General features: G+C 42.9%; 17 non-coding genes across 17 annotated transcripts; all 17 read left to right on the top strand.

Annotated features, from left to right (window-relative positions):
* Positions 1 to 8,108: 8,108 nt before the first annotated feature.
* On the top strand, positions 8,109 to 8,227 carry LOC140868481 (5S ribosomal RNA). Its single transcript, XR_012145897.1, has one exon. It is a non-coding gene; the product is annotated as a 5S ribosomal RNA (ribosomal RNA).
* Positions 8,228 to 8,626: 399 nt separating this feature from the next.
* Positions 8,627 to 8,745, top strand: LOC140868587 (5S ribosomal RNA). The gene has a single exon (XR_012145997.1). It is a non-coding gene; the product is annotated as a 5S ribosomal RNA (ribosomal RNA).
* A 400-nt stretch (positions 8,746 to 9,145) lies between these two features.
* Positions 9,146 to 9,264, top strand: LOC140869630 (5S ribosomal RNA). Its single transcript, XR_012146794.1, has one exon. It is a non-coding gene; the product is annotated as a 5S ribosomal RNA (ribosomal RNA).
* A 400-nt stretch (positions 9,265 to 9,664) lies between these two features.
* On the top strand, positions 9,665 to 9,783 carry LOC140867902 (5S ribosomal RNA). The gene has a single exon (XR_012145342.1). It is a non-coding gene; the product is annotated as a 5S ribosomal RNA (ribosomal RNA).
* Positions 9,784 to 10,183: 400 nt separating this feature from the next.
* Positions 10,184 to 10,302, top strand: LOC140870371 (5S ribosomal RNA). Its single transcript, XR_012147335.1, has one exon. It is a non-coding gene; the product is annotated as a 5S ribosomal RNA (ribosomal RNA).
* Positions 10,303 to 10,703: 401 nt separating this feature from the next.
* Positions 10,704 to 10,822, top strand: LOC140869607 (5S ribosomal RNA). Its single transcript, XR_012146792.1, has one exon. It is a non-coding gene; the product is annotated as a 5S ribosomal RNA (ribosomal RNA).
* A 400-nt stretch (positions 10,823 to 11,222) lies between these two features.
* LOC140869648 (5S ribosomal RNA) lies at positions 11,223 to 11,341 on the top strand. Its single transcript, XR_012146796.1, has one exon. It is a non-coding gene; the product is annotated as a 5S ribosomal RNA (ribosomal RNA).
* A 399-nt stretch (positions 11,342 to 11,740) lies between these two features.
* On the top strand, positions 11,741 to 11,859 carry LOC140868470 (5S ribosomal RNA). The gene has a single exon (XR_012145886.1). It is a non-coding gene; the product is annotated as a 5S ribosomal RNA (ribosomal RNA).
* Positions 11,860 to 12,258: 399 nt separating this feature from the next.
* LOC140869100 (5S ribosomal RNA) lies at positions 12,259 to 12,377 on the top strand. Its single transcript, XR_012146490.1, has one exon. It is a non-coding gene; the product is annotated as a 5S ribosomal RNA (ribosomal RNA).
* An 8,242-nt stretch (positions 12,378 to 20,619) lies between these two features.
* LOC140868169 (5S ribosomal RNA) lies at positions 20,620 to 20,738 on the top strand. The gene has a single exon (XR_012145598.1). It is a non-coding gene; the product is annotated as a 5S ribosomal RNA (ribosomal RNA).
* A 401-nt stretch (positions 20,739 to 21,139) lies between these two features.
* LOC140869573 (5S ribosomal RNA) lies at positions 21,140 to 21,258 on the top strand. The gene has a single exon (XR_012146789.1). It is a non-coding gene; the product is annotated as a 5S ribosomal RNA (ribosomal RNA).
* Positions 21,259 to 21,657: 399 nt separating this feature from the next.
* LOC140869261 (5S ribosomal RNA) lies at positions 21,658 to 21,776 on the top strand. The gene has a single exon (XR_012146644.1). It is a non-coding gene; the product is annotated as a 5S ribosomal RNA (ribosomal RNA).
* Positions 21,777 to 22,176: 400 nt separating this feature from the next.
* On the top strand, positions 22,177 to 22,295 carry LOC140867993 (5S ribosomal RNA). The gene has a single exon (XR_012145431.1). It is a non-coding gene; the product is annotated as a 5S ribosomal RNA (ribosomal RNA).
* A 398-nt stretch (positions 22,296 to 22,693) lies between these two features.
* Positions 22,694 to 22,812, top strand: LOC140868488 (5S ribosomal RNA). The gene has a single exon (XR_012145903.1). It is a non-coding gene; the product is annotated as a 5S ribosomal RNA (ribosomal RNA).
* A 400-nt stretch (positions 22,813 to 23,212) lies between these two features.
* LOC140867935 (5S ribosomal RNA) lies at positions 23,213 to 23,331 on the top strand. Its single transcript, XR_012145374.1, has one exon. It is a non-coding gene; the product is annotated as a 5S ribosomal RNA (ribosomal RNA).
* Positions 23,332 to 23,731: 400 nt separating this feature from the next.
* On the top strand, positions 23,732 to 23,850 carry LOC140868083 (5S ribosomal RNA). Its single transcript, XR_012145517.1, has one exon. It is a non-coding gene; the product is annotated as a 5S ribosomal RNA (ribosomal RNA).
* Positions 23,851 to 24,250: 400 nt separating this feature from the next.
* On the top strand, positions 24,251 to 24,369 carry LOC140870520 (5S ribosomal RNA). Its single transcript, XR_012147478.1, has one exon. It is a non-coding gene; the product is annotated as a 5S ribosomal RNA (ribosomal RNA).
* The last annotated feature ends 378 nt before the right edge of the window (positions 24,370 to 24,747 follow it).

The raw sequence follows: 24,747 nt of genomic DNA, 5'->3' as shown, positions 1-24,747 counted from the left end.
AGTTGGCTCACTGGGCACCCACTCTTTCAATCTCCCACTTGCCCTATAGCCAACTAGTCATACTACGTAGACCCATTGCTTCGCGATGTTTGTCAAACAATGGTCCTGGCAAGGGCTTAGTAAGAGGATCAGCGATATTGTCTGCAGAGGCCACTCGTTCGACAGTGATGTCTCCTCTTTCCACAATCTCCCGGATGATGTGGTATTTCCTCAGTACGTGTTTGGATCTTTGATGAGACCTTGGTTCCTTTGCTTGAGCAACGGCACCCGTGTTGTCACAGTACACCGGGACTGGACCAACAAATTCAGGAATGACGCCCAACTCTTGGACGAGCTTCCTCATCCAAACGGCCTCTTTAGCAGCAGCTGATGCTGCAATGTATTCAGCCTCAGTGGTGGAATCCGCTGTGGTGTCCTGCTTGGAACTCTTCCAAGAGACAGCACCGCCATGGAGCATGAACACAATTCCAGAGGTTGACTTCGAGTCATCCACGTCACTTTGGAAGCTAGAGTCGGTATAGGCTTCCAATTTCAGATCTCGTCCTCCATATACCATGAACATATTCTTAGTCCTTCGTAAGTACTTAAGAATGTCCTTCACGGCTTTCCAATGCATTTGACCAGGATTAGCCTGATATCTGCTCGTGACACTCAGAGCAAATGCTACATCCGGTCTGGTAGATATCATCCCATACATGATACTACCTATAGCTGACGCATATGGTACATGTGTCATAATCTCTATCTCTGCATCAGTCTTGGGACACATAGACTTGGATAAAGAAACTCCATGACACATGGGTAGATGTCCTCTCTTGGACCCATCCATTGAAAACCGTTTCAATATGGTGTCGATGTAGGTTGATTGAGTGAGTCCTATCATTCTCTTAGATCTATCTCTATAGATCTGTATCCCAAGAATGTAGGATGCCTCACCCAAATCCTTCATCGAGAATCTACCTGATAACCATATCTTTGTTGACTGCAACATCCCTACATCATTCCCAATTAGTAGGATGTCATCAACATAAAGTACTAAGAATGTCACAGCATCCTTAACTACTTTCTTGTACACGCATGGTTCCTCCGGGTTCTTGATGAAACCAAAATCTTTTATTGTTTCATCAAATTTCTGGTTCCAACTTCTTGATGCTTGTTTTAGACCATAAATTGATCTCTGAAGCTTGCATACCTTATGCTCGCTTCCCATGGATGTGAACCCCTCATGCTGCCTCATATAGATTTCTTCCTTAATGTCTCCATTAAGAAAAGCAGTCTTCACATCCATTTGCCATATCTCATAGTCATACCATGCAGCTATGGCAATAAGGATTCTTATGGACTTGAACATTGCAACTGGCGAAAAGGTTTCATCATAGTCAACTCCTTGTCTTTGAGTGTAACCTTTCGCCACCAATCGCGCCTTGTAGGTCAATACCTTACCATCAGGCCCAAGCTTTCTCTTGTAGATCCATTTACACCCTATTGGAACAATTCCATCAGGAGGATCTACTAAAGACCAAACTTGGTTTGTATGCATTGAATCCAATTCAGACTGCATAGCTTCAAGCCATAAATTTGAATCCGCATCAGAAATTGCTTCCTTGAAGTTTCTTGGATCACATCCAATGTCGGGTTCATCTTGATCCCCTTCAAGAAGAAGACCATATCGAACAGGAGGTCTAGAAGTCCTCTCGGATCTTCTAGGTTCAGGCGTGTCCAGTAATGGTTCCTGAGGTGTAGGATCGTTATTTTGTATTTCGGGTTCTTCTCGAACTTCTTCGAGTTCCATCATCTCGCCTTTCTTATCCAATAAGAACTCCTTCTCCAAGAAGGTGGCATTCCTAGAAACAAACACCTTTGTTTCAGCAGGATAATAGAAATAATATCCGATTGAATTCTTCGGATACCCTACAAAATAACATAAGCTGGATCGACTATCCAACTTATCTCCCACTGTCCGCTTCACGTAAGCAGGACATCCCCAAATCCTCAAGTACGAATACTTAGGAGCTTTGCCATTCCATAACTCGTATGGTGTTTTGTCCACTGCTTTAGTGTGGACGTTGTTCAACAACAATACCGCCGTTTCAAGCGCATAGCCCCAAAACGAAGGTGGAAGCTCAGTGAAGCTCATCATGGATCGAACCATGTCCAACAAAGTTCGATTACGATGCTCCGATACACCATTCAGCTGTGGTGTCATAGGAAGAGTCCACTGAGAGAGAATCTCATTCTCTTTCAGATAGTCCAAAAACTCGGTACTCAAGTATTCTCCACCTCGATCCGATCGAAGTGCTTTAATACTTTTACCTAGTTTGTTTTCTACTTCAGCCTTGAATTCTTTGAACTTTTCAAATGCTTCAGACTTATATTTCATTAAATATAAATACCCATACCTTGAATAATCATCAGTAAGGGTAATGAAGTAGGTGTGGCCATGTTGAGTCCCAACTCTAAATGGACCACAAACATCTGTATGGATCAAATCCAACAGATTTTGACTACGCTCAGGTTTCCCCTTAAAAGGAGATTTAGTCATTTTCCCTTTTAAGCAGGATTCACAAGTAGGTAGAGAGTTAATATCAGACATATCAAACATGCCCTCTCCCACTAGCTTGTTCATCCTCCTTGAGGAAATATGACCTAGTCTAGCGTGCCAAAGGTTTGCCGGGTTTTGACTATCGATTTTCTTTTTGTTTGTTGTCGCCGGTTTATCAATATAATTTATTGGAACGTCTTTTAGTTTTAAGTTGTATAGATCGTTTTCAAGTTGTCCATTTCCAATCAAACATTCATTCTTGTAAATATTGCAAATTCCATTCACAAAATTGCAAGAATAACCATCTCTATCTAGCATAGAAACAGAAATAATGTTTTTAATTAAATCCGGAACAAATAAAACATCTCTTAATAATAACTTAAAACCATTCTGCAAAGTTAAACAAACATCTCCAATGGCCGTAGCTTCAACTCTGGAACCATTCCCGAGCCTCAGCTGGGTCTCACCCATTCTAAGCCTGCGACTTCTTGTCATCACCTGCAAATCATTGCAAATGTGAGATCCACATCCGGTATCCAATACCCAAGAAGTAGTATTAAGTGAAATGTTTATTTCAATATAGAACATACCCTTTGCAGTTCCCAACTGCTCTAGATATTCCTTGCAGTTGCGCTTCCAATGACCCAGCTTCTTGCAGTAATGGCAAACATCCTTGGATTTTTCCCTTTTTGAAGCCTTTGTCTTGTGCTTCTTCTCGGGCTCGACTTTCTTGGGTGGGGCAGAACGTTTCTTGCCCTTCATACTTGGCCCCTTCTTAGCAGAAGATGAGGAGCCCACCAAGAAAGCTGGCTTATCCTTCTTAAGTGTGGATTCATATGTCACAAGCATATTGACCATCTCTTCAAGGGTGGCCTCTATCTTGTTCATATTAAAATTTACCACAAATCCGTCAAACGAAGAAGGAAGAGACAGAAGCAGTAAATCCACGTTGAGTTCATGCTCCAACACCAAATCAAGGGTCGCTAACTTTTGTATGAGCCAAATCACTCGTACCCCATGATCACGGACCGAAGTCCCTCGCATGCGACACGTCATCAGCTCCTTAACAGTAGCGAACCTTTCAGCCCTCGATTGAGCCCCAAAAAGTTCCTTGAGTTGAGCGTGAATGTCAGCAGCATTCACGGTGTCCTCAAATCGCCTCTGGAGTTCATCAGACATCGAGGCTTGCATATAGCATTTGGTCTTGATGTCATGGTCCCACCATGCATCAAGTTTGGCCAATTCCTCCGGACTTACGTCAGCTGGTGCTTCCTTCGGAGGTGATTTCTCTAACACGTAGAGCATCTTCTCCGAAGTCAAGACAATCTTCAACTTCCGGAACCATTCCGTATAGTTTGCGCCAGTTAACTTGTTTTGTTCGAGGATCGAGAATAAAGGATTACACGAATTCATCGTATGAAATACTGAAAAGAAAAACAGACATATATCAATGATTGTTTAAGCAATTTACTAAGACATAAAATAGGCGAATTTAATTTTATGAATCTCACTCCCACTATTTTAACGATTTCACTACCCTCTAGTGAAAACGGAAAACTTTTTCCTTAGTGATAACATGGAGTCCAATTGACAAACTTATGGTCCCGAATAATATCAGCCAACCATAATTCTCAAAAGGTAAAGCCCAATTGCTTCCAAAGCAACCCCCATGTTTTTACCTCATGTCCAATAAGGGCCCAATAATATGACGCCGTTTAAAGTGACATGTCAAGATGACCCATCAATATTAAGTTGTGATGGACGGTCGCCATGTGGATCCCCCAATAATATGAGCCGATCCCATGGGAGTTCCACCCAACTTACAACATTTGTCGATCCAATGTACAGCTTTCCAACGAACGGGCCCCCCCAATAATATGAGCCGGACCGTATCCGCGGGTAGCATCTCATACATTGACCGTTGATGGAAGGTAGGAATATTTAAACAAATTTAAATTTCCTTTATTTATCTTGATATCAATTTTAAATCATATTTAAAATGAGGGATTTTTAATTATGAAAATTTGTCTCATCATTTTTAAATTATTGCATGCTTGCCGGATTCACGCAATTATGTCTAAAACATGCATACAATCATAATATCATATATTATATAGGATGATCGATTCCATTTCTAATTGACCCGTGGTTGCCAATCACGAGTCTTAGTCCAATCCTAGGTAATATGCAGTATGCAATGCAATCCTATTACATGTGCTTCCAATTTACATTTTTTCTGTCTTTATTGTCTGCTGGGCCCACCATCTTCAAATCTTGATCTCCCACTAAATCTAATGTATTTACAATAAATAACAATGACAAGTAGGGGATACATTTTTAGGGGGTGGGAACGGGCCATAAACCAAGCCCACTTTTATTACATATGACATTCATACTGGGCCATAAACCAGGCCCATTAATAAAACCAACAACAATAAAAACAAATGTAAATTCCTAACATACACCTACAAAATTGGTCATGGCAATCGATCATCCTTATCCAATAACATTTAATTCAAAATTAATTTATTGGATAACATGCAGTGGCAATTCAAATTTAAACAGGATAAAATCATATTTTATATATAAAATCTCATTTTACATATAAAATCATATTTTATCTCTTTATCAAATAAAATCATATTTTATCTACAAAATCCAATTTTATGGATAAAATCATATTTTACTCAATATATTTATAAGATCAAATCTTATCATCAATTGTACCAAAAATAATTGATTTCAAAATTCAATTTAAGGATAAAATATTAAAATTTTCCAAAAATTCAAATTTATCCAAAAATCAATTTTAAAGTTTACGGACTCAAACAATTCGATCCGAAATCTCGTGAACCAATCAAAAACAATTTTTGACCGGACCAAAAATAAAATTTTAACACATTAAAATTAATTTTAAATAAAAATTTAATTTTTCCCGCGGGCCGCCCGGGACACTCCCGGGCCGGCCCGCACCCATGGGCGCGGACCGGGGCAGCCCGGCTACCCCTTTAGGGCAGCAACAGTTGCTGCCCTGGCGGCGCCGTGCGCCGCCCTGGGCGGTGCCGAGCGTCGCCCATGGGCGGAGCCGTGCGCCGCCCTGGGCAGCGCCGAGCGCTGCCCTGGCAGCGCTGAGCGCCGCCCCTGGGCGACACCGTGCGCCGCCGTGGGCGGCGCCGTGCGCCCCCTTTGGGCGGCGCCGTGCGCCGCCCGGGGCAGCAACAATTGCTGCCCCACCGGGCAGCGATCCAATCGCTGCCCGGGTTTTGCCCCGAAAATTTTTTTTATTTTTTATTTAAAAATATTTATTTTGTTTCAAAAACCGAGACTCAAAAATTTTTGTACAATCGATTAATTTAATCGTTTGATCTGAGAAACCTGGCTCTGATACCACTGTTGGAAAACTGGCGTTCAGATCAATCACGATTGATACCCGGTGCAGCGGAAGTTTAAAAATTTTATTATGGAACAATTCCATATTGTGGGTATCAACCGTTCAACGATTAAATTATAAGTGTGTGTAAAATTAAATAACTATTATTAAATTTTACCTTCAATCTCGAAGCGAGATTATTGGACTCCAACAGATTTCTCTGCTCTTGTTGTCTCTCCCAGGAACTGATGAACTTCTTCAATCAGGTCCACGAATAGAGGTTTAATCCCTCTGATAGATTGCACTAGAAAATCTATCAGAAGTTTTCTACGAAGAGAATAAACGAATTTGATTCGCTATTCCAGACTGCAATTCAAAATCACAGACCGGAATTTCTCACGCAGAGAAGGGAGGGGGGCGGCCGAATTGAGAGGGGAGGCTAGGGTTTTTCGAAAAATCCTGTCTCAATTATGACCAGTTGTGTGTAATTTCTGTACTGCAATAACTTATTTATAATGCAGGCCACTAACACCTTAGGGCCCATTAGTCATAAGTCGAGGCCCGACAAGCAAAGCCCGCATGTTCAGAAATTAATATAAAATTCATCGTGACTCCGATTGATAAACCGATTTTACCAATGTGCACAGAAACCATTTCTGCACATTTTAAAGTCAAGATAAATTTTCCTGAATCCGAATTCAGTGGTTTCCAAAAATGTACATCCCTATGTCATTTTAGGAAATCCTACTCCCTTACTCTTATTTAAGAAGTCCAACTCCTTAATTCATTAAATTTAACTCTTTAAATTTAACTATCTCAACGGGGATTAAAACTCCATTACACTGTGTGACCCTCAATGGTTCAGGGATACAGCTAGCCGTGGGCTCACAACTCCTTGTGACTCGGAACAACGATTTCCGACTTGCCCAACGAATCATGGTAAAGCGCCTAGCAACATCGCCCCATGATTCCCTAGGTATCACTGATAGTGCCTACAAGAACTAGTAGATTTTGGTTAGTGTACAGTACGGTCCCTTCATCCAAATATCCCGATCGAATCAACAACCATTGGTATATCGAGAGTCGCTCAAGATTCGATAACTATGCAATACATCTTGAAGATCAAATTAGTGACATCGCATGTGCTACTAAGAAACCATTTCTTAAATCACATCAAGTACTCTGGCCAGAGATTCGTCACACTAATATCTCCTCAGATCGCATAGGATATCCACACTCGCAAGTATGTGGTGAATCCTTGACAACAATGCATCGACTCCTATATGTGTTGTAACTGTACCCAATCCCGACACCTGATGACCCCCATAGAGTCGGTAAACGAGTCAAAGCACAATACTAGCATATAGAGTCTCCATGATGTTTCAAGTAGTAAGGACTAATGGTGTACAACCAAAACCGCGGACTTTATCCACTCGATAAGTGATAACCACTTGGAAAGTCCGGATAGGGTAGTTCGATTATTCATCCTATGAATATCCATTTGCATGCTTCGAACATCTCCATGTTCCCTACAAATGAAACGTGGTACTCCGCATCGCAAATGCTAGTCTCAAACTCGAGCGATCCTTATCCTTATTATCGAACGGCTCAATCGACTAGGAACAGTTTAGAATATACAGTGACTATAAGATGTATTTCATGATAGACATCCCCATGTTCTACCACATCTTACATACACTATAGTATATTCAAGGTCTTTATCAAAACAACAATAGTATATCACAATATAACAATATGAAGAAAGATAAAGTCATTGCCATTAATAAAAGTGTAAATTATATTAAACAAAAGATTGTTTTTTACAAAGAGTCATCAAAGCCCATAGCCACAAGTTGGCTCACTGGGCACCCACTCTTTCAATCCGCGGATAGAAAAGATGCAATAGACTTAATCACATGACGTGAATGTGCGATCTGGGTGACGCAGGCCGCTTCAGTGGGTCCCAGCGCGCCCTACGGGAAAAACGCCGCAAAAGACCATCTCCGGGTTGTAATTTGAGCGTCTCCGTATCTTAGACCGAGATACTTGCTGTAGGTATAAAGAGGAGCTTCGTGTGAACAGGCTGAAGCTCCCGTAACTCTTAGCCGATCGAAAGTTATTTCCGTTTGAAACTGCAGCTCCTGTTCCTCCGATCCGCAATTCGAGAGACAAAAAATAAAGAATTCATTCACTGTTTGGTGCGATCATACCAGCACTAATGCACCGGATCCCATCAGAACTCCGAAGTTAAGCGTGCTTGGGTGAGAGCAGTACTAGGATGGGTGACCCCCTGGGAAGTCCTCGTGTTGCACCCCTTTTTCATTAATTTCTTTTTTTCTTACTCGTACTTCTTGTTTTTTCGATTCCTCGCCGTCCTATTACCAACTCTTTCAGTCCAATCCACGGATAGAAAAGATGCAATAGACTTAATCACACGACGTGAACGTGCGATCTGGGTGACGCAGGCCGCTTCAGTGAGTCCCAGCGCGCCATACGGGAAAAACGCCCCGAAAGACCATATCCGGGTTGTAATTTGAGCGTCTCCGTCTCTTAGACCGAGATAATTGGTGTAGGTATCGAGAGGAGCTTCGTGTGAACAGGCTGAAGCTCCCGTAACTCTTAGCCGATCGAAAGTTATGTCCGTTTGAAACTGCAGCTCCTGTTCCTCCGATCTGCAATTCGAGAGACAAAACAATAAAAATTCATTCACTATTTGGTGCGATTATACCAGCACTAATGCACCGGATCCCATTAGAACTCCGAAGTTAAGCGTGCTTGGGCGAGAGCAGTACTAGGATGGGTGACCCCCTGGGAACTCCTCGTGTTGCACCCCTTTTTCATTAATTTCTTTTTTTTTTACTCGTACTTCTTGTTTTTCCGATTCCTCGCCGTCCTATTTCCGACTCTTTCAGTCCAATCCGCGGATAGAAAAGATGCAATAGACTTAAGCACACGACGTGAACGTACGATCTGGGTGATGCAGGCCGCTTCAGTGGGTCCCAGCGCGCCCTACGGGAAAAACGCCCCGAAAGACCATCTCCGGGTTGTAATTTGAGCGTCTCCATCTCATAGACCGAGATACTTGTTGTAGGTATCAAGAGGAGCTTCGTGTGAACAGGCTGAAGCTCCCGTAACTTTTAGCCGATCGAAAGTTATGTCCGTTTGAAACTGCAGCTCCTGTTCCTCCGATCCGCAATTCGAGAGACAAAAAAATAAAGAATTCATTCACTGTTGGGTGCGATAATACCAGCACTAAAGCACCGGATCCCATCAGAACTCCGAAGTTAAGCGTGCTTGGGGGAGAGCAGTACTAGGATGGGTGACCCCCTGGGAAGTCCTCGTGTTGCACCCCTTTTTCATTAATTCTTTTTTTTCTTACTCGTACTTCTTATATTTCCGATTCCCCGCCGTCTTATTACCGACTCTTTCAGTCCAATCCGCGGATAGAAAAGATGCAATAGACTTAATCACACGACGTGAACGTGCGATCTGGGTGACGCAGTCCGCTTCAGTGAGTCCCAGCATGCCCTACGGGTAAAATGCCCCAAAAGACCATCTCCGGGTTGTAATTTGAGCGTCTCCGTCTCATAGACCGAGATTCTTGCTGTAGGTATAAAGAGGAGCTTCGTGTGAACAGGCTGAAGCTCCCGTAACTCTTAGCCGATCGAAAGTTATGTCCGTTTGAAACTGCAGCTCCGGATCCTCCGATCCGCAATTCGAGAGACAAAAAAATAAAGAATTCATTCATTGTTGGGTGCGATCACACCAGCACTAATGCACCGGATCCCATCAGAACTCCGAAGTTAAGCGTGCTTGGGCGAGAGCAGCACTAGGATGGGTGACCCCCTGTGAAGTCCTTGTGTTGCACCCCTATTTCATTAATTTCTTTTTTTCTTACTCGTACTTCTAATTCTTCCGATTCCTCTCCGTCCTATTTCCGACTCTTTCAGTCCAATCCGCGGATAGAAAAGATGCAATAGACTGAATCATACGATGTGAACGTGCGATCTGGGTGACGCGGGCCGCTTCGGTGGGTCCCAGCGCGACATACGGGAAAAATGCCCCGAAAGACCATCTCCATTTTGGAATTTGAGCGTCTCCGTCTCTTTAACCTAGATACGCACTATAGGTATCGAGTGGAGCTTTGCGTGAGCAGGCTGAAGCTCCAGTAACTCTCAGCCGATCGAAAGTTATGTCCGTTTGAAACTGCAGCTCCTGTTCCTCCGATCCGCAATTCGAGAGACAAAAAAATAAAGAATTCATTCACTATTGGGTGCGATCATACCAGCACTAATGCACCGGATCCCATCAGAACTCCGAAGTTATGCGTGCTTGGGCAAGAGCAGTACTAGGATGGGTGACCCCCTAGGAAGTCCTCGTGTCGCACCCCTTTTTTAATTAGTTTCTTTTTTTCTTACTCGTACATCTTGTTCTTCCGATTCCTCTCCGTCCTATTTTCGACTCTTTCAGTCCAATCCACGGATAGAAAAGATGCAATAGACTAAATCACACGACGTGAACGTGCGATCTAGGTGACGCGGGCCACTTCGGTGGGTCCCAGCACGTCCTACGAGAAAAATTCCCCCAAAGACCATCTTTGGGTTTGAATTTGAGCTTCTCCGTCTCTTAGACTGAGATACGCGCTGTATGTATCGAGAAGAGCTTCGCGTGAGCAGGCTGAAGCTCCCCTAACTCTCAGCAGATCGAAAGTTATGTCCGTTTGAAACTGCAGCTCCTGTTCCTCCGATCCGCAATTCGAGAGACAAAAAATTAAAGAATTCATTCACTGTTGGGTGCGATCATACCAGTACTAATGCACCGGATCCCATCAGAACTCCGAAGTTAAGCGTGCTCAGGCGAGAGCAGTACTAGGATGGGTGACCCCCTGGGAAGTCCTCGTGTTGCACTCCTTTTTCATTAATTTCTTTTTTTCTTACTCGTACTTCTTATTTTTCGGATTCCCCGCCGTCCTATTACCGACTCTTTCAGTCCAATCCGCGGATAGAAAAGATGCAATAGACTTAATCACATGACGTGAACGTGCGATCTAGGTGACGCAGGCCGCTTCAGTGGGTCCCAGCGCGCCCTACGGGAAAAACGCCCCGAAAGACCATCTCCGGGTTGTAATTTGAGCGTCTCCGTCTCTTAGACCGAGATACTTGCTGTAGGTATAAAGAGGAGCTTCGTGTGAACAGGCTGAAGCTCCCGTAACTCTTAGCCGATCGAAAGTTATTTCCGTTTGAAACTGCAGCTCCTGTTCCTCCGATCCGCAATTCGAGAGACAAAAAAATAAAGAATTCATTCCCTATTTGGTGCGATCATACCAGCACTAATGCACCGGATCCCATCAGAACTCCGAAGTTAAGCGTGCTTGGGCGAGAGCAGTACTAGGATGGGTGACCCCCTGGGAAGTCCTCGTGTTGCACCCCTTTTTCATTAATTTCTTTTTTTCTTACTCGTACTTCTTGTTTTTTCGATTCCTCGCCGTCCTATTACCGACTCTTTCAGTCCAATCCGCGGATAGAAAAGATGCAATAGACTTAATCACACGACGTGAACGTGCGATCTGGGTGACGCAGGCCGCTTCAGTGAGTCCCAGCGCGCCATACGGGAAAAACGCCCCGAAAGACCATATTCGGGTTGTAATTTGAGCGTCTCCGTCTCTTAGACCGAGATACTTGGTGTAGGTATCGAGAGGAGCTTCGTGTGAACAGGATGAAGCTCCCGTAACTCTTAGCCGATCGAAAGTTATGTCTGTTTGAAACTGCAGCTCCTGTTCCTCCGATCTGCAATTCGAGAGACAAAACAATAAAAATTCATTCACTATTTGGTGCGATTATACCAGCACTAATGCACCGGATCCCATTAGAACTCCGAAGTTAAGCGTGCTTGGGCGAGAGCAGTACTAGGATGGGTGACCCCCTGGGAAGTCCTCGTGTTGCACCCTTTTTTCATTAATTTCTTTTTTTTTTACTCGTACTTCTTGTTTTTCCGATTCCTCGCCGTCCTATTTCCGACTCTTTCAGTCCAATCCGCGGATAGAAAAGATGCAATAGACTTAATCACACGACGTGAACGTGCGATCTGGGTGACGCAGGATGCTTCAGTGGGTCCCAGCGCATCCTACGGGAAAAATGCCCCGAAAGACCATCTTCGAGTTTTAATTTGAGCGTCTCCGTCTCTTAGACCGAGATACTTGCTGTAGGTATCGAGAGGAGCTTCGTGTGAACAGGCTGAAGCTCCCGTAACTCTTAGCCGATCGAAAGTTATGTCCGTTTGAAACTGAAGCTCCTGTTCCTCCGATCCGCAATTCGAGAGACAAAACAATAAAAATTCATTCACTATTGGGTGCGATCATACCAGCACTAAGGCACCGGATCCCATCAGAACTCTGAAGTTATGCATGCTTGGGCAAGAGCAGTACTAGGATGGGTGACCCCCTGGGAAGTCCTCGTGTTGCATGTTGGAGAACGCGGCGATCAGATCAATTAGGATTGATTCCCGGTGCAGCGGAAGTTTAAATTTTTTTTGTATGGAACGATTCCATAATAGGTATCAACCTTACGATTAAATTGTGTGTGTAAAAATTAAATAACAATTATAAAATTTTTACCTTTAATCTCGAATCGAGATTTTGGACACCAACAGATTTCTCTGCTCTTGTTGTATATCCCTGGAACTGATGGACGAACTGTTCTTCAATCAGGTCCACGAACGGATATTCAATCCCTCTGATAGATTGCACTAGAAAATCTATCAGAAGTTTTTACGAAGAGATTAACGAATTTGATCCGTTAAACCAGACTGTAATTCAAAATCACAGGCTGGATTTTTCTCAAGCAGAGGGAGAGGGGGCGGCGGCCACAATAAAATAAAATTAGTGTTTTCGAAAATTATTTTATGACCTGTTGTATCTAATTTTTGTACTGCAATAACTTATTTATAATGTAGGCCACTAACAGCTTAGGGCCCATTAGTCATAAGTTCAAGCCCGACAAGCAAAGCCCGCATGTTCAGAAATTAATATAAAATTCATCATGACTCCGATTGATAAACCGATTTCACCAATGTGGACAGAAACCATTTCTGCACCTTTTAAAGTCAAGATAAATTTTTCTGAATCCGAATTCAGTGATTTCCAAAAATGGCCATCCCTATGTCATTTTAGGAAATCTTACTCCTCTACTCTTAAATAAGAAGTCCAACTTCTTCGTTCATTAAATTTAACTCTTTAAATTTAACTATCTCATCGGGGATTAAAAATCCATTACACTGTGTGACCCTCAATGGTTCAGGGATACAGCTAGCCATGGGCTCACAACTCCTTGTGACTCGGAACAACAATTTCCGACTTGCCCATCGAATCATGGTAAGAGCGTCTAGCAACATCGCCCCATGATTCCCTAGGTATCACTGATAGTGCCTACAAGAACCAATAGATTTTGGTTAGCGTACAGTACGGTCCCTTCATCCATATATCCCGATTGAATCAACAACCATTGGTATATCGAGAGTCGCTCGAGATTCGATAACTATGCAATACATCTTGAAGATCAAATAGTGACATCGCATGTGCTACTAAGAAACCATTTCTTAAATCACATCATGTACTCTGGCCAGAGATTCGTCACACTAATATCTCCTCAGATCGCATAGGATATCCACACTCGCAAGTATGTGGTGAATCCTTGACAACAAAGCATCGACTCCTATATGTGTTGTAACTGTACCCAATCCCGACACCTGATGACCCCAATAGAGTCGGTAAACGAGTCAAAGCACAGTACTAGCATATAGAGTCTCAATGATGTTTCAAGTAGTAAGGACTAATGGTGTACAACCAAAACCGCGGACTATATCCACTCGATAAGTGATAACCACTTGGAAAGTCCGGATAGGGTAGTTCGATCATTCATCATATGAATATCCATTTGCATGCTTCGAACATCTCTATGTTCCTTACCAATGAAACGTGGTACTCCGCATCGCAAATGCTAGTCTCAAACTCGAGCGATCCTTATCCTTATTATCGGACGGCTCAATCGACTAGGAACAGTTTAGAATATACAGTGACTATAAGATGCGTTTCATGATAGACATCCCCATGTTCTACCACATCTTACATACACTATAGTATATTCAAGGTCTTTATCAAAACAACAATAGTATATCACAATATAACAATATGAAGAAAGATAAAGTCATTGCCATTAATAAAAGTGTAAATTATATTAAACAAAAGATTGTTTATACAAAGAGTCATCAAAGCCCTTAGCCACAAGTTGGCTCACCGGGCACCCACTCTTTCAATCTCCCACTTGCCCTATAGCCAACTAGTCATACTACGCAGTCCCATTGCTTCGCGATGTTTGTCAAATAATGGTCCTGGCAAGGGCTTAGTAAGTGGATCAGCGATATTGTCTGCAGAGGCCACTCTTTCGACAGTGATGTCTCCTCTTTCCACAATCTCCCGGATGATGTGGTATTTTCTCAGTACGTGTTTGGATCTTTGATGAGACCTTGGTTCCTTTGCCTGAGCAACGGCACCCGTGTTGTCACAGTACACCGGGACTGGACCAACAACTTTAGGAATGACGCCCAACTCTTGGACGAAATTCCTCATCCAAACAGCCTCTTTAGCAGCAGCTGATGCTGCAATGTATTCAGCCTCAGTGGTGGAATCCGCTGTGGTGTCCTGCTTGGAACTCTTCCAAGAGACAGCACCGCCATTGAGCATGAACACAAATCCAGAGGTTGACTTCGAGTCATCCACGTCACTTTGGAAGCTAGAGTCGGTATAGCATTCCAATTTTAGTTCTCTTCCTCCATATACCATGAACATATTCTTAGTCCTTCGTAAGTACTTAAGAATGTCCTTCACGGCTTTCCAATGCATTTGACCGGGATTAGCTTGATATCTGCTCGTGACACTCAGAGCAAATGCTACATCCGATCTGGTAGATATCATCCCATACATGATACTACCTATGGCTGACGCATATGGTACATGTGTCATTTTCTCTATCTCTTCATCCGTCTTGGGACACATAGACTTGGATAGAGAAACTCCATGACACATGGGTAGATGTTCTCTCTTGGACCCATCCATTGAAAACCGTTTCAATATGGTGTCGATGTAGGTTGATTGAGTGAGTCCTATCATTCTCTTAGATCTATCTCTATAGATCTGTATCCCAAGAATATAGGATGCCTCACCCAAATCCTACATCGAGAATCTACCTGATAACCATATCTTTGTTGACTGCAACATCCCTACATCATTCCCAATGAGTAAGATGTCATCAACATAAAGTACTAAGAATGTCACAGCATCCTTAACTACTTTCTTGTACACGCATGGTTCCTCCGGATTCTTGATGAAACCAAAATCTTTTATTGTTTCATCAAATTTCTGGTTCCAACTTCTTGATGTTTGTTTTAGACCATAAATTGATCTCTGAAGCTTGCATACCTTATGCTCGCTTCCCATGGATGTGTACCCCTCAGGCTGCTTCATATAGATCTCTTCCTTAATGTCTCCATTAAGAAAAGCAGTCTTCACATCCATTTGCCATATCTCATAGTCATACCATGCAGCTATGGCAATAAGGATTCTTATGGACTTGAACATTGCAACTGGTGAAAAAGTTTCATCATAGTCTACTCCTTGTCTTTGAGTATAACCTTTCGCCACCAATCGCGCCTTGTAGGTCAATACCTTACCATCAAGCCCAAGCTTTCTCTTGTAGATCCATTTACACCCTATTGGAACAATTCCATCGGGAGGATCTACTAAAGACCAAACTTGGTTTGTATGCATCGAATCTATTTCCGACTGCATAGCTTCAAGCCATAAATTTGAATCCGCATCAGAAATTGCTTCCTTGAAGTTTCTTGGATCACATCCAACATCGGGTTCATCTTGATCCCCTTCAAGAAGAAGACCATATCGAATAGGAGGTCTAGAAGTCCTCTCGGATCTTCTAGGTATAGGCGTGTCCAACAATGGTTCCTGAGGTGTAGGATCGTTATTTTGTATTTCGGGTTCTTCTCGAATTTCTTCGAGTTCCATCATCTCGCCTTTCTTATCCAATAAGAACTCCTTCTCCAAGAAGGTGACATTCCTTGAAACAAACACCTTTGTTTCAGCAGGATAATAGAAATAATATCCGATTGAATTCTTCGGATACCCTACAAAATAACATAAGCTGGATCGACTATCCAACTTATCTCTCACTGTCCGCTTCACGTAAGCAGGACATCCCCAAATCCTCAAGTACGAATACTTAGGTGCTTTGCCATTCCATAACTCGTATGGTGTTTTGTCCACTGCTTTAGTGTGGACGTTGTTCAACAACAATACCGCCGTTTCAAGCGCATAGCCCCAAAACGAAGGTGGAAGCTCAGTGAAGCTCATCATGGACCGAACCATGTCCAACAAAGTTCGATTACGACGCTCCGATACACCATTAAGCTGTGGTGTCATAGGAGGAGTCCACTGAGAGAGAATCCCATTCTCTTTTAGATAGTCCAAAAACTCGGTACTCAAGTATTCTCCACCTCGATCCGATCGAAGTGCTTTAATACTTTTACCTAGCTTGTTTTCTACCTCAGCCTTGAATTCTTTGAACTTTTCAAATGCTTCAGACTTATATTTCATTAAATATAAATACCCATACCTTGAATAATCATCAGTAAAGGTAATGAAGTAGGTGTGGCCATATTGAGTCCCAACTCTAAATGGACCACAAACATCTGTATGGATCAAATCCAACAGATTTTGACTACGCTCAGGTTTCCCCTTAAAAGGAGATTTAGTCATTTTTCCTTTTAGGCAGGATTCACAAGTAGGTAGAAAGTTAATATCAGACATATCAAACATGCCCTCTCCCACTAGCTTGTTCATCCTCCTTGAGGAAATATGACCTAGCCTAGCATGCCAAAGGTTTGCCGGGTTTTGGCTATCGATTTTCCTTTTGTTTGTTGTTGCCGGTTTATCAAAATAATTTATTGGAACGTCTTTCAGTTTTAAGTTGTATAGATCGTTTTCAAGTTGTCCATTTCCAATTAAACATTCATTCTTGTAAATATTGCAAATCCCATTCACAAAATTGCAAGAATAACCATCTCTATCAAGCATAGAAACAGAAATAATGTTTTTAATCAAATCCGGAACAAATAAAACATCTCTTAAAAGTAACTTAAAACCGTTCTGCAAAATTAAATAAACATCTCCCACGGCTTTTGCTTCAACTCTGGAACCATTTCCGAGCCTCAGCTGGGTCTCACCCATTCTAAGCCTGCGACTTCTTGTCATCACCTGCAAATCATTGCAAATGTGAGATCCACATCCGGTATCCAATACCCAAGAAGTAGTATTAAGTGAAACATTTATTTCAATATAGAACATACCCTTTGCAGTTCACAACTGCTCTAGATATTCCTTGCAGTTACGCTTCCAATGACCGGGCTTCTTGCAGTAATGGCAAACATCCTTGGATTTTTCCATGTTTGAAGCCTTTGTCTTGTACTTCTTCTCGGGTTCGATTTTCTTGGGTGGGGCAGAACGTTTCTTACCCTTTGTACTTGGCCCCTTCTTAGCAGAAGAAGAGGAGCCCACCAAGAAAGCCGGTTTATCCTTATTTAATGTGGATTCATATGTCACAAGCATATTGACCATCTCTTCAAGGGAGGCCTCTATCTTGTTCATATTGAAATTTACCACAAATCCGTCAAACGAAGAAGGAAGAGACCGAAGTAGTAAGTCCACGTTGAGTTCATGCTCCAACACCAAATCAAGGGTTACCAACTTTTGTATGAGCCAAATCACTCGTACCCCATGATCACGGACCGAAGTCCCTTCACGCATGCGACACGTCATTAGCTCCTTTACAGTAGCGAACCTTTCAGCCCTCGATTGAGCCCAAAAAAGTTCCTTGAGTTGAACGTGAATGTCAGCAGCATTCACGGTGTCCTCAAATCGCCTCTGGAGTTCATCAGACATCGAGGCTTGCATATAGCATTTGGTCTTGATATCATGGTCCCACCATGTATCAAGCTTGGCTAACTCCTCCGGACTTACGTCAGCTGGTGCTTCCTTCGGAGGATATTTTTCTAACACGTAGAGCATCTTCTCCGAAGTCAAGACAATCTTCAACTTACGGAACCATTCCGTATAGTTTGCCCCAGTCAACTTATTTTGTTCGAGGATCGAGAAAAGTGGATTACGCGAATTCATCTTATGAAATACTGAAAAGAAACATACAAATATCAGTGATTGTTTAAGCAATTTACTAAGACATAAAATAGGCGAAATTTATTTTATGAATCTCACTCCCACTATTTTAACGATTTCACTACCCTCTAGTGAAAACGGGAAACTGTTTTCCTTAGTGAGAACATGGAGTCCAATTGACAAACTTATGGTCCCGAATAATATCAGCCAACCATAATTTTCAAAAGGTAGAGCCCAATTGCTTCCAAAGCAACCTCCACGTTTTTACCTCATGTCCAATAAGGGCCCAATAATATGACGCCGATTATTGTGACATGTCAAGATGACCCATCAATATTAAGTTGTGATGGACGGTCGCCATGTGGATCCCCCAATAATATGAGCCGATCCCATGGGAGTTCCACCCAACTTACAACATGTGTCGATCCAATGTACAGCTTTCCGACGAACGGGCCCCCCCAATAATATGAGCCGGACCGTATCCGCGGGTAGCATCTCATACATTGATCGTTGATGGAAGGTAGGAACATTTAAACAAATTTAAATTTCCTTTATTTATCTTGATATCAATTTTAAATCATATTTAAAATGAGGGATTTTTAATTATAAAAATTTGTCTCATCATTTTTAAAATTTTTGTATGATTGCCGGATTCACACAATTATGTCTAAAACATGCATACAACTATAATATCACATATTACATAGGATGATCGATTCCATTTCTAATCGACCCGTGGTTGCCAATCACGAGTCTTAGTCCAATCCTAGGTAATATGCAGTATGCAATGCAATCCTATTACATTTGCTTCCAATTTACATTTCTTCTGTCTTTATTGTCTGCTGGGCCCACCTCCATCTTCAAATCTTGATCTCCCACTAAATCTAATTATTTACAATAAATAACAATGACAAGTAGGGGATACATTTTTAAGGGGTGGGAACGGGCCATAAACCAAGCCCACTTTTATTACATATGACATTCATATTGGGCATAAACCAGGCCCATTAATAAAACCAACAACAATAAAACAAATGTAAATTCCTAACATACACCTACAAAATTGGTCATGGCAATCGATCATCCTTATCCAATAACATTTAATTCAAAATTAATTTATTGGATAACATGCAATGGCAATTTAAATTTAAAAGGATAAAATCATATTTCATACATAAAATCTTATTTTACATACAAAATCATATTTTATCTTTTTATCAAATAAAATCATATTTTATCTATAAAATCCAATTTTATACATAAAATCATATTTTACTCAATATATCCATAAGATCATATCTTATCATCAATTGTACCAAATATAATTAATTTCAAAATTCAATTTAAGGATAAAATATTAAAATTTTCCAAAAATTCAAATTTATCCAAAAATCAATTTTAAAATTTCCGGAATCGAACAATTCGATCTGACGCCTCGTGGACCAATCAAAAACTATTTTCGATCAGATCAAAAATAAAATTCTAACATATTAAAATTAAATTTAAAAATTAAAAATTAATTTTTTTTTTCGCGGGCCGCCCGAGACATTCCCGGGCTGCCTGGCTGCCCTGGGCAGCGATCACATCGCTGCCCATGGGCAGCGCCGAGCGCTGCCCTGCGCAGCGCCCAACGCTGCGCAGGGCAGCGCCGTGCGCTGCCCGGGGCAGCGACGATCGCTGCCCGGGTTTTTGCCCGAAAAATAATTTTTTTATTTTTAAAATATTTATTTTGTTTCAAAAACCGAGGCCTAAAAATTTTTTTTTTTGTACAATCGATTAATTTAATCGCTTGATCTGAGCAACCTGGCTCTGATACCACTGTTGGAGAACGCGGCGATCAGATCAATTAGGATTGATACCCTGTGCAGCGGAAGTTTAAAATTTTTTTGTATGGAACGATTCCATAATAGGTATCAACCTTACGATTAAATTGTGTGTGTAAAAATTAAATAACAATTATAAAATTTTTACCTTTAATCTCGAATCGAGATTTTGGACACCAACAGATTTCTCTGCTCTTGTTGTATATCCCTGGAACTGATGGACGAACTGTTCTTCAATCATTGCACCCCTTTTTTAATTAGTTTCTTTTTTTCTTACTCGTACATCTTGTTCTTCCGATTCCTCTCCGTCCTATTTCCGACTCTTTCAGTCCAATCCACGGATAGAAAAGATGCAATAGACTGAATCACACGACGTGAACGTGTGATCTGGGTGACGCGGGCCACTTCGGTGGGTCTCAGCACGTCCTACTAGAAAAATGCCCCTAAAGACCATCTTCGGGTTTGAATTTGAGCTTCTCCGTCTCTTAGACCGAGATACGCGCTGTAGGTATCGAGAAGAGCTTCGCGTGAGCAGGCTGAAGCTCCCGTAACTCTCAGCAGATCGAAAGTTATGTCCGTTTGAAACTGTAGCTCCTGTTCCTCCGATCCGCAATTCGAGAGACAAAACAATAAAAATTCATTCACTGTTGGGTGCGATCATACCAGTACTAATGCACCGGATCCCATCAGAACTCCGAAGTTAAGCGTGCTTGGGCGTGAGCAGTACTAAGATGGGTGACCCCCTGGGAAGTCCTTGTGTTGCACCCCTTTTTCATTAATATCTTTTTTTCTTACTCGTACTTCTTATTTTTCCGATTCCTCGCCGTCCTATTACCGACTTTTTCAGTCCAATCCGCGGATAGAAAAGATGCAATAGACTTAATCACACGACGTGAACGTGCGATCTGGGTGACGCAGGCCGCTTCAGTGGATCCCAGCACGCCCTATGGGAAAAACGCCCCGAAAGACCATCTCCGGGTTGTAATTTGAGAATCTCCGTCTCTTAGACCGAGATACTTGCTGTAGGTATCAAGAGGAGCTTTGAGTGAATAGGCTGAAACTCCCGTAAGTTTTAGCCAATCGAAAGTTATGTCCGTTTGAAACTGCAGCTCCTGTTCCTCCGATCCGCAATTCGAGAGACAAAAAAATAAAGAAATTCATTCACTGTTGGGTGCGATCATACCATCACTAATGCACCGGATCCCATCAGAACTCCGAAGTTAAGCGTGCTTGGACGAGAGCAGTACTAGGATGGGTGACCCCCTGGGAATTCCTCGTGTTGCACCCCTATTTCATTAATTTCTTTTTTTCTTACTCGTACTTCTTGTTTTTCCGATTCCTCGCCGTCCTATTTCCGACTTTTTCACTCCAATCCGCGGAAAGAACAGATGCAATAGACTTAATCACACAATGTGAACGTGCGATCGAGGTGATGCAGGACGCTTCAGTGGGTCCCAGCGCACCCAACGGGAAAAAAGCCCCGAAAGACCATCTCCGAGTTGTAATTTGAGCGTCTCCGTCTCTTAGACCGAGATACTTGGTGTAGGTATCGAGAGGAGCTTCGTGTGAACAGGCTGAGGCTCCCGTAACTCTTAGCCGATCGAAAGTTATGTCCGTTTGAAACTGCAGCTCTTGTTCCTTCGATCCGCAATTCGAGAGACAAAAAAATAAAAATTCATTCACTGTTGGGTGCGATCATAACAGCACTAATGCACCGCATCCCATCAGAACTCCGAAGTTAAGCGTGCTTGGGCGAGAGCAGTACTAGGATGTGTGACCCCCTGGGAAGTCCTCGTGTTTCACCCATTTTTCATTAATTTCTTTTTTTCTTACTCGTACTTCTTATATTTCCGATTCCCCGTCGTCCTATTACCGACTCTTTCAGTCCAATCCGCGGATAAAAAAGATGCAATAGACTTAATCACACGACGTGAACGTGCGATCTGGGTGACGCAGGCCGCTTCAGTGGGTCCCAGCACGCCCTACGGGAAAAACGCCCCGAAAGACCATCTCCGTGTTGTAATTTGAGCGTCTCCGTCTCTTAGACCGAGATACTTGCTGTAGGTATAAAGAGGAGCTTCGTGTGAACAGGCTGAATCTCCCGTAACTCTTAGCCGATCGAAAGTTATGTCCGTTTGAAACTGCAGCTCCGGATCCTCCGATCCGCAATTCGAGAGACAAAAAAATAAAGAATTCATTCATTGTTGGGTGCGATCATATCAGCACTAATGCATCGGATCCCATCAGAACTCCGAAGTTAGGCGTGCTTGGGCGAGAGCAGTACTAGGATGGGTGACCCCCTGGGAAGTCCTTGTGTTGCACCCTTTTTTCATTAATTTTTTTTTTCTTACTAGTACTTCTTGTTTTTTCGATTCCTCGCCGTCCTATTACCGACTCTTTCAGTCCAATCCGCGGATAGAAAAGATGCAATAGACTTAATCACACGACGTGAACGTGCGATCTGGGTGACGCAGGCCGCTTTAATGGGTCCCTGCATGCCCTACGGAAAAAACGCCCCGAAAGACCATATCCGGGTTGTAATTTAAGCGTCTCCGTCTCTTAGACCGAGATACTTGCTGTAGGTATCGAGAGGAGCTTCGTGTGAACAGGCTGAAGCTCCCGTAACTCTTAGCCGATCGAAAGTTATGTCCGTTTGAAACTGCAGCTCCTGTTCCTCCGATCCGCAATTCGAGAGACAAAACAATAAAAATTCATTCACTATTGGGTGCGATCATACCAGCACTAATGCACCGGATCCCATCAGAACTCCGAAGTGAAGCGTGCTTGGGCGAGAGCAGTACTAGGATGGGTGACCTCCTGGGAAGTCCTCGTGTTGCACCCCTTTTTCATTAATTTCTTTTTTTCTTACTCGTACTTCTTGTTTTTCCGATTCCTCGCCGTTCTATTTCCGACTCTTTCAGTCCAATCCGCGGATAGAAAAGATGCAATAGACTGAATCACACGACGTGAACGTGCGATCTAAGTGACGCGGGCCACTTCGGTGGGTCCCAGCACGTCCTACGAGAAAAATGCCCCAAAAGACCATCTTCGGGTTTGAATTTGAGCTTCTCCGTCTCTTATACCGAGATACGCGCTGTAGGTATCGAGAAGAGCTTCGCGTGAGCAGGCTGAAGATCCCGTAACTCTCAGCAGATCGAAAGTTATGTCCGTTTGAAACTGCAGCTCCTGTTCCTCCGATCCGCAATTCGAGAGACAAAAAAATAAAGAATTTATTCATTGTTTGGTGCGATCATACCAGTACTAATGCACCGGATCCCATCAGAACTCCGAAGTTAAGCGTGCTTGGGCGAGAGCAGTACTAGGATGGGTGACCCCCTGGGAAGTCCTCGTGTTGCACCCCTTTTTCATTAATTACTTTTTTTCGTACTCGTACTTCTTATTTTTCCGATTCCTCGCCGTCCTATTACCGACTTTTTCAGTCCAATCCGCGGATAGAAAGGATGCAATAGACTTAATCACACGACGTGAATGTGCGATCAAGGTGACGCAGTCCGCTTCAGTGGGTCCTAGCATGCCCTACGGGAAAAACGCCCCAAAAGACCATATCCGGGTTGTAATTTGAGCGTCTCCGTCTCTTAGACCGAGATTCTTGCTGTAGGTATAAAGAGGAGCTTCGTGTGAACAGGCTGAAGCTCCCGTAACTCTTAGACGATCGAAAGTTATGTCCGTTTGAAACTGCAGCTCCGGATCCTCCGATCCGAAATTCGAGAGACAAAAAAATAAAGAATTCATTTATTGTTGGGTGCGCTCATACCAGCACTAATGCACCGGATCCATTCAGAACTCCGAAATTAAGCGTGCTTGGGCGAGAGCAGTACTAGGATGGGTGACCCCCTGGGAAGTCCTCGTGTTGCACCCCTTTTTCATTAATTTCTTTTTTTCTTACTCGTACTTCTAATTCTTCCGATTCCTCTCCGTCCTATTTCCGACTCTTTCAGTCCAATCCGCGGATAGAAAAGATGCAATAGACTGAATCATACGATGTGAACGTGCGATCTGGGTGACGCGGGCCGCTTTGGTGGGTCCCAGCGCGACATACGGGAAAAATGCCCCAAAAGACCATCTCCATTTAGGAATTTGAGCGTCTCCGTCTCTTTAACCTAGATACGCACTATAGGTATCGAGTGGAGCTTTGCGTGAGCAGGCTGAAGCTCCAGTAACTCTCAGCCGATCGAAAGTTATGTCCGTTTGAAACTGCAGCTCCTGTATTTCCGATCCGCAATTCGAGAGACAAAAAAATAAAGAATTCATTCACTATTGGGTGCGATCATACCAGCACTAATGCACCGGATCCCATCAGAACTTCGAAGTTATGCGTGCTTGGGCAAGAGCAGTACTAGGATGGGTGACCCCCTGGGAAGTCCTCGTGTTGCACCCCTTTTTTAATTAGTTTCTTTTTTTCTTACTCTTACATCTTGTTCTTCCGATTCCTCTTCGTCCTATTTCCGACTCTTTCAGTCCAATCCACGGATAGAAAAGATGCAATAGACTGAATCACACGACGTGAACGTGCGATCTGGGTGATGCGGGCCACTTCGGTGGGTCCCAGCACGTCCTACGAGAAAAATGCCCCCAAAGACCATCTTCGGGTTTGAATTTAAGCTTCTCCGTCTCTTAGACCGAGATACGCGCTGTAGGTATCGAGAAGAGATTCGCGTGAGCAGGTTGAAGCTCCCCTAACTCTCAGCAGATCGAAAGTTATGTCCGTTTGAAACTGCAGCTCGTGTTCCTCCGATCCGCAATTCGAGAGACAAAA

Source organism: Henckelia pumila, chromosome 4 (assembly GCF_033568475.1).
Source record: "Henckelia pumila isolate YLH828 chromosome 4, ASM3356847v2, whole genome shotgun sequence".
Lineage (NCBI taxonomy): Eukaryota > Viridiplantae > Streptophyta > Magnoliopsida > Lamiales > Gesneriaceae > Henckelia > Henckelia pumila.
Note: the sequence above shows the minus strand (reverse complement) of the source record. Positions and strands in the feature narration are given on the sequence as shown.